At 38.1% G+C, this 12848-nt stretch overlaps 1 long non-coding RNA gene across 1 annotated transcript in view; it reads right to left on the reverse strand.

Moving 5' to 3' along the window:
• Nucleotides 1-6532: 6532 nt before the first annotated feature.
• Nucleotides 6533-12848, reverse strand: part of LOC149749228 (uncharacterized) — a 48661-nt gene continuing 42345 nt past the window's right edge. The window contains exon 3 of the long non-coding RNA XR_016393406.1: nucleotides 6533-9696. This is a non-coding gene — a long non-coding RNA (uncharacterized LOC149749228). The remainder of the gene's footprint in view (nucleotides 9697-12848) is intronic.

The following is a 12848-nucleotide window of genomic DNA, read 5'->3' on the forward strand; positions in this document are numbered from 1 at the left end:
TATATACAATGGAATATTACTCAGCCATAAAAGGAAACGAAATTGAGTTATTTGTAGTGAGGTGGATGGATCGAGTCTGTGATACAGAGTGAAGTAAGTCAGAAAGAGAAAAACAAATACCGTATGCTAACACATATATATGGAATCTAAAAAAAAAAAAAAATATATATATATATATATATATATATATATAGTCATGAAGAACCTAGGGACAAGATGGGAATAAAGACGCAGACCTACTAGAGAATGGACTTGAGGATACAGGGAGGGGGAAGGGTAAGCTAGGACAAAGTGAGAGAGTGGCATGGACATATATACACTACCAAATGTAAAATAGATAGCTAGTGGGAAGCAGCCGCATAGCACAGGGAGATCAGCTCGGTGCTTTGTGACCACCTACAGGGGTGGGATAGGGAGAGTGGGAGGGAGGGAGACCAAGAGGGAAGAGATATGGGGCTATAAAGCAGAAATTAACACACCATTGTAAAGCAATTATACTCCAATAAAGATGTTAAAAAACAAAAAAGGTGATATTTGAGCAAAGCCTTGAAGGTGTGAGGGAGGTAGCTAAGCAGATACTTGAAAAGAAGAGCACTGCAGCCAGAGAGAACAGCTAGTGAGAGGTCCTTAAGAAGAATCATGCCTGGCATTTTCCATAGTAGCTCCCCGGGCCCCTGTGGCTGGAGCACACCGAGCAAGAAGGAGAGAAAGAGTGGAAGGCAGTGGATTAATGGGAGTCTGCTCAGGTGAGGCCTTAGAGGTGCATGTAAAGACTTTGGCTTTTACTCTGGATAAAGCCAGAAGAGCCACTAAAGGATCTGAGATGAGTGAGAAAAGCTTACTTAAGTTTTAATGCGTCACTCTTGGCTACTGTGTTGAGATTAGGCTACACTCAAGCAGAGGTTCTGCTACTATTTTATCATTTGCATTTAACACTAAAAATATTGTATGTTAGGTTCCTCTTTCTTTCGGTTCATCTCACTCCAGTGTTGGTGGGAAATATTTTTAAAAAGTCATATTTCCTGTTCATGGTTGCTGTAACTAGACCTAAGTTCTTACTTTGATTATATATATTTTGTTGTGAATGAATGAAAGATATTGAGGTTTTATCATTTTATGCTTTTATTGAAGAGTTACTGGATGTGAGGATAAAAACCCCATACGATTTCTTTCCTTAGCATATTTTTACTGTGAATAAAAAATTATGTAACATATTTATGTAACATGAATTGCATACTGTAACAAATATCCCTTTGATTGTGCATTATCTATATGCAGTACTACGTGTCAATAATTCCATAAGAAATTATAATATCTAATGAATTCTTTCTTGCTAGTGTCCGATCTTCATTCCTCTTTCCTCACTTCTCATGATGCAATTAAATTTATGGTTTTAGCCACTGTCTATATGCTGAGCACTCTGCAAGCAACCTCTAAACCAAGATTCACATTTCAGTTGCCCACCAAACATCTCCATCAGTAAATTTCATAGAAACCACAAACACACTGTATTTAGAACTAAATTTAGCACCCTCCACTCATAAACCTACTGCCTTATCCCCAGTTAAGTTAAACTCCCTTCTCTCATCCCAATTCACCAAGTCTATTAATAGATCCTAGTGATGATGCTGTAAGCTGTCATATATATACACACATATATGTTCTTTTATATATTTGTATAATATACATATATGTGTATGTATGTGTATATATACATATATATTTTATATGTGTGTGTGTTTACATATATATATATATATATACACACATATATGTATACACATACACATACACTTCACCTACTATTATGACTTCATTTAGGCCGTGAATTTTTCCTTAGGTAGACAAATTTCAGCATTCTCTCAAAGAAATCTAGCTTTGATTCCCAGTTCTTCCTCTTTCTTATTTTTAAAAACAAAACAAAGAAATCTTTGGCCTGGTACCTCATCTGCAAAACAGACATAAAACATCAACTTCATAGAGATTCTCTGAAAGCTGCTTCCATTCTGCTTTGCACCTAGCAAGAGCTCAATAATAATTGCCATGTAGTTATATACATATGTAATTGCTGCTCTAATAATGTTATTAATTATGTTTTAAATAAAAGTAGATTTGAAACAGATGCCTTTAGATTGTAGAAGTAGGAACTTTTTTTTAAATTTATAAAATGAACTTCTATCACTTTTTACCGAAAAAATTAAAGTTTTAAAAGTTTCAATTAAATCAGGACTTGCCTCCACTTTTATTAAAATTAAGAGTTCTTAATCACAGGAAAAAGAATAGGCTATTAGTGAAATATTTGCTTCCTTAAACAATCATTACATTAAACTTTCTCTCTTTAATGTTTACCACAATATTTTTTTATCTTCTGAAAATGTAACTATTAACATACTTTATGGCCAAAATGGTCAGCTACTTGATAAAAGATTAAATAATGAGTATCTACCACACAGCCTCTGTTCACCTATATGGAATTTATTGAATACATTGGTACATTTCCTATCCTTCAAGATTTCTCTGGAATTGCACTGGGCACTGAGCTGTCGTAAGGAATGGTGGTTCCTCGTGATGTTTGTGATAAGTAAACTAAGGACACATCAAATGCCATAGAGAGGACTAGTATCATGTACTAGGTAAGAGTTCAGATTCCTGAGTCTCACTCTCCAGGTTCAAAATCACAGCTTTACCATTACCAACTGGTGACTCTAGGCAGAGCAATCTCCCCTTGTTCCTGTATATGTAAAATGGGGATAACACTACCTGATCACAGGGCTGTTGTGAATGTTAAATAAAAAGGCAATAAATTCAGAATGTTTTTATCACACTTGAGAGAAACAGACCACATCAACACATTAAAGACTGAATTCCTGCAGTAGGAAGAATGTATTCACATTATTCACCTCAGTGTTTCCCCAAATTGCTTTACCACCCCTTTTCAGTAATACCTTTAAATATGTCAAGTATGAGTGTTCCATGGATTAAAATGTAAAAGTTGCTGTGTACAAAGGATGAGATTTGGGGTCCAGAAATACTGGATATCTAATCTCAGCATGACTGCTTATACTTGTACCTCTAGGCAAGCTGAGTTTTTCATATATGTTGATTTTTATTGACTACAACAATAACACACAGAAATGATACAAGTTTTAAATGGTAAAATATATACAACATTCAGCACAGAGCCTGCTATCTAGTACCAGGTAATGTCCTTTTCCTTCCATCTTTCCTGTCTTCATTCACTCTTCAAGAAGTATTCAAGGAGAAATGATAACTTGCAAGAATGGAATAAAAGGGATCCAAGCATTTCATTAGCTAGACTACCTTGTAGGGTCCCTTCCAACTCTGACATGCTGTGAACCTATGATTCTAATTCCAGAAGTAAGTAGGTGGGTAAGAGTGGTTCACAGGCCCGCACACCAGATGCTGAGTCAATGCTAGCTTTTATGCAAACCTAAGCATGTCACTGAGATTTTGATAACCACTAATCCTAGCTTGCTATCCTCATCTTGTACTCCAACAGTCTTGAGGGGAGAGAGATCAAGGATTTGCTCTGCTTCTTGCCCTGATGGTCCCGGTTAGGGGCTAAGGGTACTTTGTTGACAAAAGTACTACAGATATAAGCAAACCTGCGTGAGGATAAATGTGTCTTTCTGGCTCTTTGAATGCTCTTCCTTCCAGAAGGGTAGAGCCCTGGTATCTTACAGGAAATTAACACTTGAAACAAGTCCTAGCATCTCTGTCCCAGCTCCTCTGCACTTCTTCGGTCTTCCTCTTCCTACTGGTTTCATCTTTCTAGGCCAGCTTTTCCTCACAGTTAGAATGTGAAGAGCCAAGATTCAGATTGAGCTTAAGTGAGACACAAAGTCCCTTTGAAGAAATTTACTTTTAGGTAAAAGGCATCTATGTCAAAGCAAAGAGAAGTTTTCACATGGTTCAGCCTAGCTTTCTAGGAAACTAAATTAGGGTTTGGAGTAATGTCCCATCTAGCAATGGAGTGTTAAATAATACTCCTGTCTTCCTTCATCTTGTGTATATATTTTTTGACTTTGGGACTGCACACTGTGGTCTGTGGTTAGTCAAGGATATGGACCTGCTACTCAGGTGGTCTGTATTTCAGGATCTGTGTTCCTCTCCATAGGTTTCCAATATATTTTTACTGAGAAAAAGACCTTTGCAAGAATGAAACGTTGTCCATTAATGACAACTGGTGGCTTTACTTCAGTCTTGCTTCCTCAATTCAGGAAATTGAAATCAGAAATACAAAAATGGGGAAAAAATGATTAACAAATTTCACAATTCTTTGGCTTAATTCTACTGCTAGATTTTCATTTCCCTGAACCTGTTTGGATGCCAGCTCTGTAGCGAAATATCTGTCTAACACAAGGCTTTAGAGAACAGATGCAAAAGAGATTAGACTCTGCCTTAAAACAACTTGCCATTTGCATTTGAGGATTGAAAAGGGGGAGGATTAACTTGTGGTATTGGCCCATATAATACCCATTTGGTTTCTCTTGAGATTTTTTTCCATTTGCTCTGCTCTAGTGCAATCCTTACTATTTCAATAAATGGTTAATCTTATTCTATTAGGGTGAGTCCTGTTTAAAGCACAGTGTGGTCCATCTGCCAACAATAATGCTTAAATAATGCAAACGCTGCTTCTATCATTATTAAGCCCTCCAATGGACTGATTAATTTCAGAATTGCATTTTATGGATTCTCACTATACTATACTTGTACAGATTCATTTTGATAATTCATGCTCCACATCTCACTGCAAACTTGGGAGCATTATTTCAGCTATCCAAATTACATGGACAACACTGGAATAAGAACAACCCAAAACAAAAGAAGCTCTATAATTGATGATTATTTTATAACCACTTCAATTGGAGAAGAGAAGTAATTGAGCGTGAACAAGTAACTGTGCCCCATAAATACTCCATCTTGAAAATAAGTGTGAATGTAGAGTTTATAATTGTAATAAAATTATAATGCAACTAAGTTAATAATAAGCATTTCTCATGGTGAACAGAAAAGCCTGGCCATAGTGAAATACCTCTAGCTCCTGACCAATTTGCCCATTGGCTCCCACTGGCTCACCCCTGGGCCTTTGCACTTGCTGTTCCCTCTTCACAGGTCATTCATGACCAAGTCCCCACTTTTCCTGGCTAGCTCTAATTTACTCTCCATGACTCATTTCAAGTCAGCTTCCGTAACACTCTGAACTTAGTCCTATTGTACAGCACATTGCAAATACCTATTTATGTCCCTGTCTCCAATTATACTGTCACTTTCATAAGGGATGGGACCAAATTTTCTTTTTTGTCCTTATGCCAATGCTCAGCACAGTGCCTGAAGCAAGATTGTAGTAAGTGCTGCTAGATGTCTGCAGAGAGGATGGAAAGAAGGGGAGCTGGTGTATAATAGGGAATAGGGAGTTTAAGAGATAACAGAAGGGCCAGGCCAGGTAAAATACTTAAAGACTAGATGCTGAGACATATTCCTATGTATCTATCAGCTCTGGGAAATGAGCCATACACAACCACATCTGGGGTTTCTCATTCCCTGGGTATGGTTAGGGAGGGACCAGGAGTGGGACGGGACTGAGAGAACATTATTCACCCCTGTGCAACTTCAAAGAAAACTAAAGCAAAAGCAGTTAGAAGGTGCCTTTTCCCACAAACTACCCAAACATTTAGAGTCTCACATTTCAGAGTCGGGGTGGGGAGAGAAGGAGAAAACTGTTTCTCTGGGTGCACACATATGCTAGCCTCTGAAAAAGATTTCAGAAAAGTGATTGTTTTTCATGTAGATAAACCATTTTTTCATAATCTCACTGCTATGTTAATGGACACGAAAGACTCAGACAGAATGAAGTTCAAAGCAGCAAGTGAAATGGAATTTTTCTGGAATTGAAAAGTAAAAATGTAAATGAAGGCAAATACACACTAGTGTAAGTGTACTGTATGGTGTGGCTCCATGACAAGCACAATGTGAGGTGTCTGGGGCGGGGAGAGGTTGGCAGCAGGCCATGTAAAGAGGGTGGATGGGTGTGCCCAGATGCATCGGAGCAGGTTAAAATGGACCACTCTCAACTCCTTTGCAGTTTTAACAAGGGCCTGCCAGTTTATCTAAATACTCATCCATGCAAAAACAAATAGATCCTGTGAGCAGAAATACCCACACCCCTGCCTGCTGAGCATGCAAGCCTACAGACAGGAATAATTAAGGGTGGGAAGTGCGATGAGGATGCCAGAAGGAACTTCCGCCCTGCATGTAGCCGCCTGCCCATGGTGAACACCTACTTGTGCTTGGTGATAACCGAATAAGACTTATTTCATTTGTTTTTAATCTTGTCTGCCTCTGGCTATTTGAAGCAGATATATTAAAAATCTGGGCAGCTAAAGGCTGAAAGTAGTGATTTGTTTCATAAGAAGGCGCTGCAATCAACAAATATCTATTTTTTTCAAGTGTTAGATATACTTCCTAGGTTTCTGTAGTTTTCTCCTAAAAAATTTGACGGGAAAAAAAAAAAAAAAAAACCCCAGCGTCTGGTCAGTGAACTGAATTAACTGAAAACCAAACAAGGTAAATTTTAAATGAATGTGTGTACATATGTGGAATCTTAAAAAAACGGTACTGATGAACCTAGTGGCAGGGCAGGAATAAAGATGTAGACATAGAGAATGGACTTGAGGACACGGGGAGGGGGAAGGGTGAGCTGGGACAAAGTGAGAGAGTGGCATTGACATATATACACTACCAAATGTAAAACAGATAACTAGTGGGAAGCAGCCGCATAGCACAGGGAGATCAGCTCGATGCTTTATGACCGCCTAGAGGGGTGGGACAGGGAGGGTGGGAGGGATGCTTAAGAGGGAGGAGATATGGGGATATATGTATATGTATAGCTGATTCACTTTGTTAAACAGCAGAAACTAACACAACATTGTAAAGCAATTATACTCCAATAAACATATTAAAAGAAGAATGTGTGTAGAAAGTTAATATAAATATGCAAATATATAATTGCATAGCATTTTCATAATTGTATAACATTTCCTAAGATACAGTAACATAAAGCATGTATTTATGGGGGAGAATATTCTGCTATCATGCCAAAGAATGAATAGCATTATGAAGAATAATTTGGTGAGATAGGCCGTGTTGAAAAATGAAACTTAAATAATATTAATAAAGGTTAAATTCTTCGGGCTCACTCAGAAGTTCAGTGAGAAATATGAGTCCCCCAGCTCTTACTCCAAATATTTCCCCAGCAAGTGTCTTCGCCTACCTCTGGGTGTTTTGTAAGCTCTGTGTATTCGAAGTTGATGCTTAGGGCAGTTACTGTTTTCCTCTACTTCTTTTGGAAACTGATGTCCAGCTTTCTAACAGAAAAAGATAGGGAGACAAAGAAATCTCACAGTGATTCCTCAAAATCTAGCGCATAAAGGACTCTATGTGCTAAGTAAAAGTAAGATACAGTGGAAGTGGTTTCCTTGGCAACAATAGCTACAAAAGTAATTTTCGAACTCAGAGAACTCTTTGTGCCTTTTTTACTGTAGATATTCCAGTGGCAAAAGTAACAAAATTAAGAGTAAAATGATGACAGAAATAAGGGAAGATTCAAGCCCCTAAGTGTGGGCAGTTTGGTTAAAGCAGAGGAAACTGGGAGTAGAATAACAGGTTAGGTGTTATAAAAAGCCAAAATGGGGAGGAAATGAATTGTTTAGCTGGGTTCAAGGGAATAGAGGTAGATATGAAATTTAGAAAAGAAAATTTAGTCTGGCAGGAGAAATATCCCAGAGAGAGAAAAAATGAGATAGTAGTTCGGTTACAATATTCCAGAATAGTCTCTGAAAAGAAGTCAGGCAAAACCCTGTCCTTCAGGACAATGGAAAAGCGAATCATTGCAAAACATTAAAGGCAATATTAGAGCAGACATACTATTCCAAAAGAAGGGTGAAGATTTTCCCTTTCCAAGCCTCTAATTGGTATGACTGTGTGGTTCACATGATCTGTAATATTTATTTTTTAATTGAAAAGACAAAACATGTAACCACAGGATCTCTCTAAAGGAAAGCAAATAATAATGAACTGGTTTTCATTCTTAAAAACAAAATAAGCAGACTTCTGAAAACTCTCAAAACAGGGCACATTTTCTGAGCTTGTGAAAGTGGTAAAGAGCCTAATAACTGTAACAGGAGCAGTCTCTTTTGGAGCCTAACAGAGTTCTAACACCCTCTGTGGACATGGTAGGGGTACCTGTGGCTTAAGCCTGACCATTGCAGGTTAAGCATCTCAACAAATCCTTAAGCACCTCTGAGAATGTATCAAGAGTCACAGGGCCACTTGTTCCATTTATACAAATACCTTGTTCAACCACAGACACAGGGTGTCCCAAGGTAGGTCTCTACATACTGTCAGGGAAGAGGGGAGAATCTGTTCTTAGGCACCTCTATTTCAATGATCTCTTACTATCCACTAAATATAGAAATACTCTTTCTGATAACAGAGGAACCATCATCTACAAAGTACTATAGTAACAGCTTACAGGTTCCAAGTGCCTACAGTGCATTATCCTCAATCTTCCCAACTTCCCAACAGTGTTATTTGCCCAGATTTCCCAGTCAAGAAACTGACTGCAGTTCAGGGAGCCCCTAACCCCCGCCGGATACCTTTCTCTTTCTATCTCTCCCCCCTCTTCAGTGTGGGGCTGGGAGGTTCTCTGGTCTGAGCTTAAATAGTTAAGAGCCTAAACCAGGATTCAAACTCACCTATGTACATCCCCAGTGCTCTATTTTATTTTGCTGCACTTCTAAATCTTATTTCCTCGTACTCAGGGGCCTTCACAATCTGATCCCAATGTATATTTTCACTATTTTTTTCTTATCACTCTCTATTATATGCCCTACCTGTAAGATTAAATGAATCTCTTACTGGTCTACATATATTTTCTGTACTTTCCTATATTCATATCTTTGCACATACAAATCATCCCTAGCCCGTTTCCCTAGGTCAAATCCTAATTGTTCTTTAAGATCGCACTCAAATACTTCTCCTCCATATTACCGTCCCTAATGCCCTACCAAGAGACATCTTTTCCTTTGCTGTCCTTTCCTAGCATAATACTTCTCCTTGTTTAAATAGCTTAGGTCAGTTAAGGAAAAATAGCTTTTTTCTTAATCTGCTTTAAGCTATTTGTAACTCTTGTCTCTGTTATTAGCCTCTATCTAGTGGTGGTATCCATGTCCAATTTAATTTCGTTTTCTATCAAGTTATCTTTAACATAACTACTTATGAAAATGTTTTTTGTTGAATGGTTTAATAATGAATAAACCCCAAGTGATCCATTTAGAAGTCATTCTCAGGTTCTCATTATCATCAACATCATCTCAGCTGTGGCAAGTGTAATATGAACTCCTTGAATAATACATGAAAAAAAATGCTTTAAAGATGGTTATATATGGTTTTAGGGAACTTTTATTAAAAGTTCCATAATATTAAAACGTTTTCTCTCTTTGAAACTTCACACATTTCTCCTTCGAAATAGCATAACATCTTGAGATGGCCAAGAAGTTGGAAACTGTCAGAAACAGTGACATCTGGTGGTCCAGTGAGGGGGTTGTTCTGCAAAGGCAGGTGGAAAGAGATCACAGAGAGCAGAAGACCCTCTCATCTTGAAAATCCCCTTAACTGAAAGTTAAGTAAGCAAGAAAGTAATTTAAATAATGGTAAATTAGTAATACAGTCATAGATAACATTCGCTGACTTCATATTCTATACACCAAACACTGTTTTAATAATTTTGCAACTCTTAATGCATTCATCTTCACAAAATACCGTGTTAGTTACCACTGTTATTCTAATTTGCAAATGAGAAAACTGAGCTATGCCAAAGTCGCAGTGAGTTTCTGGAGAGCAGTGATTTGTGTCCCGGCAGGCTGACTCCCGGCTCACTGCTCTATGCTACGTCTGCTGTAACGTTCAAGCAAACACACAAAACTTGTAATACTGGCTCAGCATTAAACCACTAACAGTATAAAGCCAGGATTCAAAGATGCACACGGTCCCGGTTATTTTAGAAGAGTACAGACTTCAGTCTAGAATGTTCCTTATACATCTTTGTCTTGAAAGTACCCTAGAATATCCGGAATTAGACAGTTGTTCTACATTCAGTATCTAGGAAAGTAGCATTGAATGGGTTTCTTTGGTGGTACTATTGGTAGTTTCTCATTGAGGAGTCTTTAGAAAATAATACAATGTTAGAGCTGAAAAGGGTGTATTTTATACACACACACACACACACACACACACACACACATATACTTATCCAGCCTCTTTATTTTACAGATTGGGTAACTTGAGAAACAGAGTGACTTGTTACACTATATACTTCTATATACTTTAATTAGGATGTGCTTCCATTATGGGGATGCATTATTAGAAAATGCATTTAAATGTTAAATGAGATTTTATTCCCCATTCTTATTCTTTTGACACACATTCCTTAAGTACTTATTATATGCTGGATGCTGCACTGGTTTCTAGAGATACAATAATAAAATACAATTTCTGTACTGAAGGGTGCTTATAGGCTAGTGGGAGAGACAGGTATCTTGGCAATCACATGGCACTGTGGTGAGAGCTGCAACAGGCACTCTAGGTGCATAGGGCAGAAAGATCTCATTCAGAGTTTGAGTGATGCAGGAAAGGGTTTCTGAGGAAATAACATCTGAGCTAAAACCTGAAGAATGAGAAGGAATCAACCAGATAAAGGGTACAGGGAAAGGAGGTAGTTTTCCAGGCAGAAGGAAAAGAATGTGCAAAGCCCTGAGCTAAACTGGGAATCGGACATCTTGAGGGAACTTAGAATAGTTTAACAGGGCTGGACCCATTTAAGGAGAAAGTAGTAGGAGATTAATCTGGGGTTAATTTGTGATAAGTTCACTGTGACACAGAGAATGGATTTAAAAGGCTCTTTACTGGAGAAAGGGAGACCAATTAGGAGACTATGCAATCCTGAAATGTCAGTGACACAGAGGTTGAAGCAAGGCAGACAGATTCCAGAAATATTTAGAAGACAGAATTGGCCAGTCCAATTATTGATTGAATATGGAGGAGTCTCACTGATGACACCCAGTTTTTGGCTTCAGCAACTAGCAGGCATTGCCATTCACTGAGCTGGGAAAATAGACTTAGTGATTGCACTCATGATTCTAGATCTTGTGGAGTTAGCATGGAGGTAAAGATTTGAAAAAAAATGACAAGTAGATATAGTTGAAATGGTGGGAAGATAAGCTACCGCTTATGGCTTATCACTCAGGAAGAGCCTCAAAGAACACTAATTTTTCAAGGATTGGTAAAGGAAGAGGAGCTGCAAGGGAGACATAGGAAATGTCCAGGCAAGAAGACTGAAAATCTTGAAAGAAGCTTGTCCCAGCAACTAAGAAAAATAGCATTTCCTGAAGAAGGGAACAGAGGACAACAACAACAACACAATAATAATAACAATAGCAAATGTCTGTTGAAAACTAACTGCATATTTGAGGGTCAACTAACTCTATGTAGTCAGTTCTATTATTATCCCCATGATACAGATGAGAATAATAATGGTACCTAAATCACAGAATTGTTTTGAGTTTATATTGCAAATGCTCCCATTCCTGTAAGAATGGTTCCAGCAGAATTATTAGGGGTAGAAGCCAAGTTGTAGTGGATTGAATAGTATAAGGGAAACGAGTAGTCAGTCAAGGCAGGAGATGGAAAAAGGTATCCGGTGAAGAGTTTTAGTATACAGGAACACTGGTTTCCCATGAAAGGGAACTCAGAAAGGGATAAGCAGAAATAACTTCTACTATTAGCTTAGATACTACCTAGGGGTCCCCTAGCTCCCTATGGCCTGGTGAAACTTAGCATGGGCTCTTATTGGTCTAGAGCTTGGCCTTTGATTTCTGTGAGTTCTCAGCCACTTATTTCCTCTCTGAATCACAGTTTTCCTTAGGACATGATACCTCAGACCAGCCCAAGCTCTATGTTTACTCTTACTCTCAAAAAATTACTTTTTGTGACTTTAGTAACTTGATATAACCTGATGTAGAGTTTGGCCTTTTACTACTTCACTAGCTCCCTTCCCACTTTTTTCAGCTTTTCTCTTCTTTCTTCCAGATAGCAAGTAAACCATTATCCTGGGCTCAAGCAAAAGAGTTCAGTCTATATTAAAACTCTGCGGTTCAGCTTCTACCCTGAGGGGGGATTAGCAAAGCATCTTCTCAATGATGCTGTAGTCTCAATAATACTGTCTGGCGAATGGATAAAGAAGATGTGGTACATATATACAATGGAATATTACTCAGCCATAAAAAGGAACGAAACTGAGTCATTTGTTGAGACGTGGATGGATCTAGAGACTGTCATACAGAGTGAAGTAAGTCAGAAAGAGAAAAACAAATATCGTATATTAACACATGTATGTGGAACCTAGAAAAATGGTACAGATGAACCAGCTTGCAGGGCAGAAGTTGAGACACAGATGTAGAGAACAAACGTATGGACACCAAGGGGGGAAAACCGCAGTGGGGTGGGGATGGTGGTGTGCTGAATTGGACGATTGGGATTGACATGTATACACTGATGTGTATAAAATTGATGACTAATAAGAACTTGCTGTATAAACAAACAAACAAACAAACAAATAATACTGCCTGGTACTTTGTACCAAGAAAATAGCTTTTTCAACATCCTCACAACTGGCAAGTTTAACATTTAATATTAAGAATGTTAAATTATTTCAAATACAATTCTACCTTTAAAAATGCTAGGTCTCAACACATCCCCCATGAACCTTA

This window comes from Delphinapterus leucas, chromosome 5, assembly GCF_059928025.1.
Source record: "Delphinapterus leucas isolate spDelLeu-1000000601 "Yukka" chromosome 5, BTC_Dleu_Yukka2, whole genome shotgun sequence".
Classification (NCBI taxonomy): domain Eukaryota; kingdom Metazoa; phylum Chordata; class Mammalia; order Artiodactyla; family Monodontidae; genus Delphinapterus; species Delphinapterus leucas.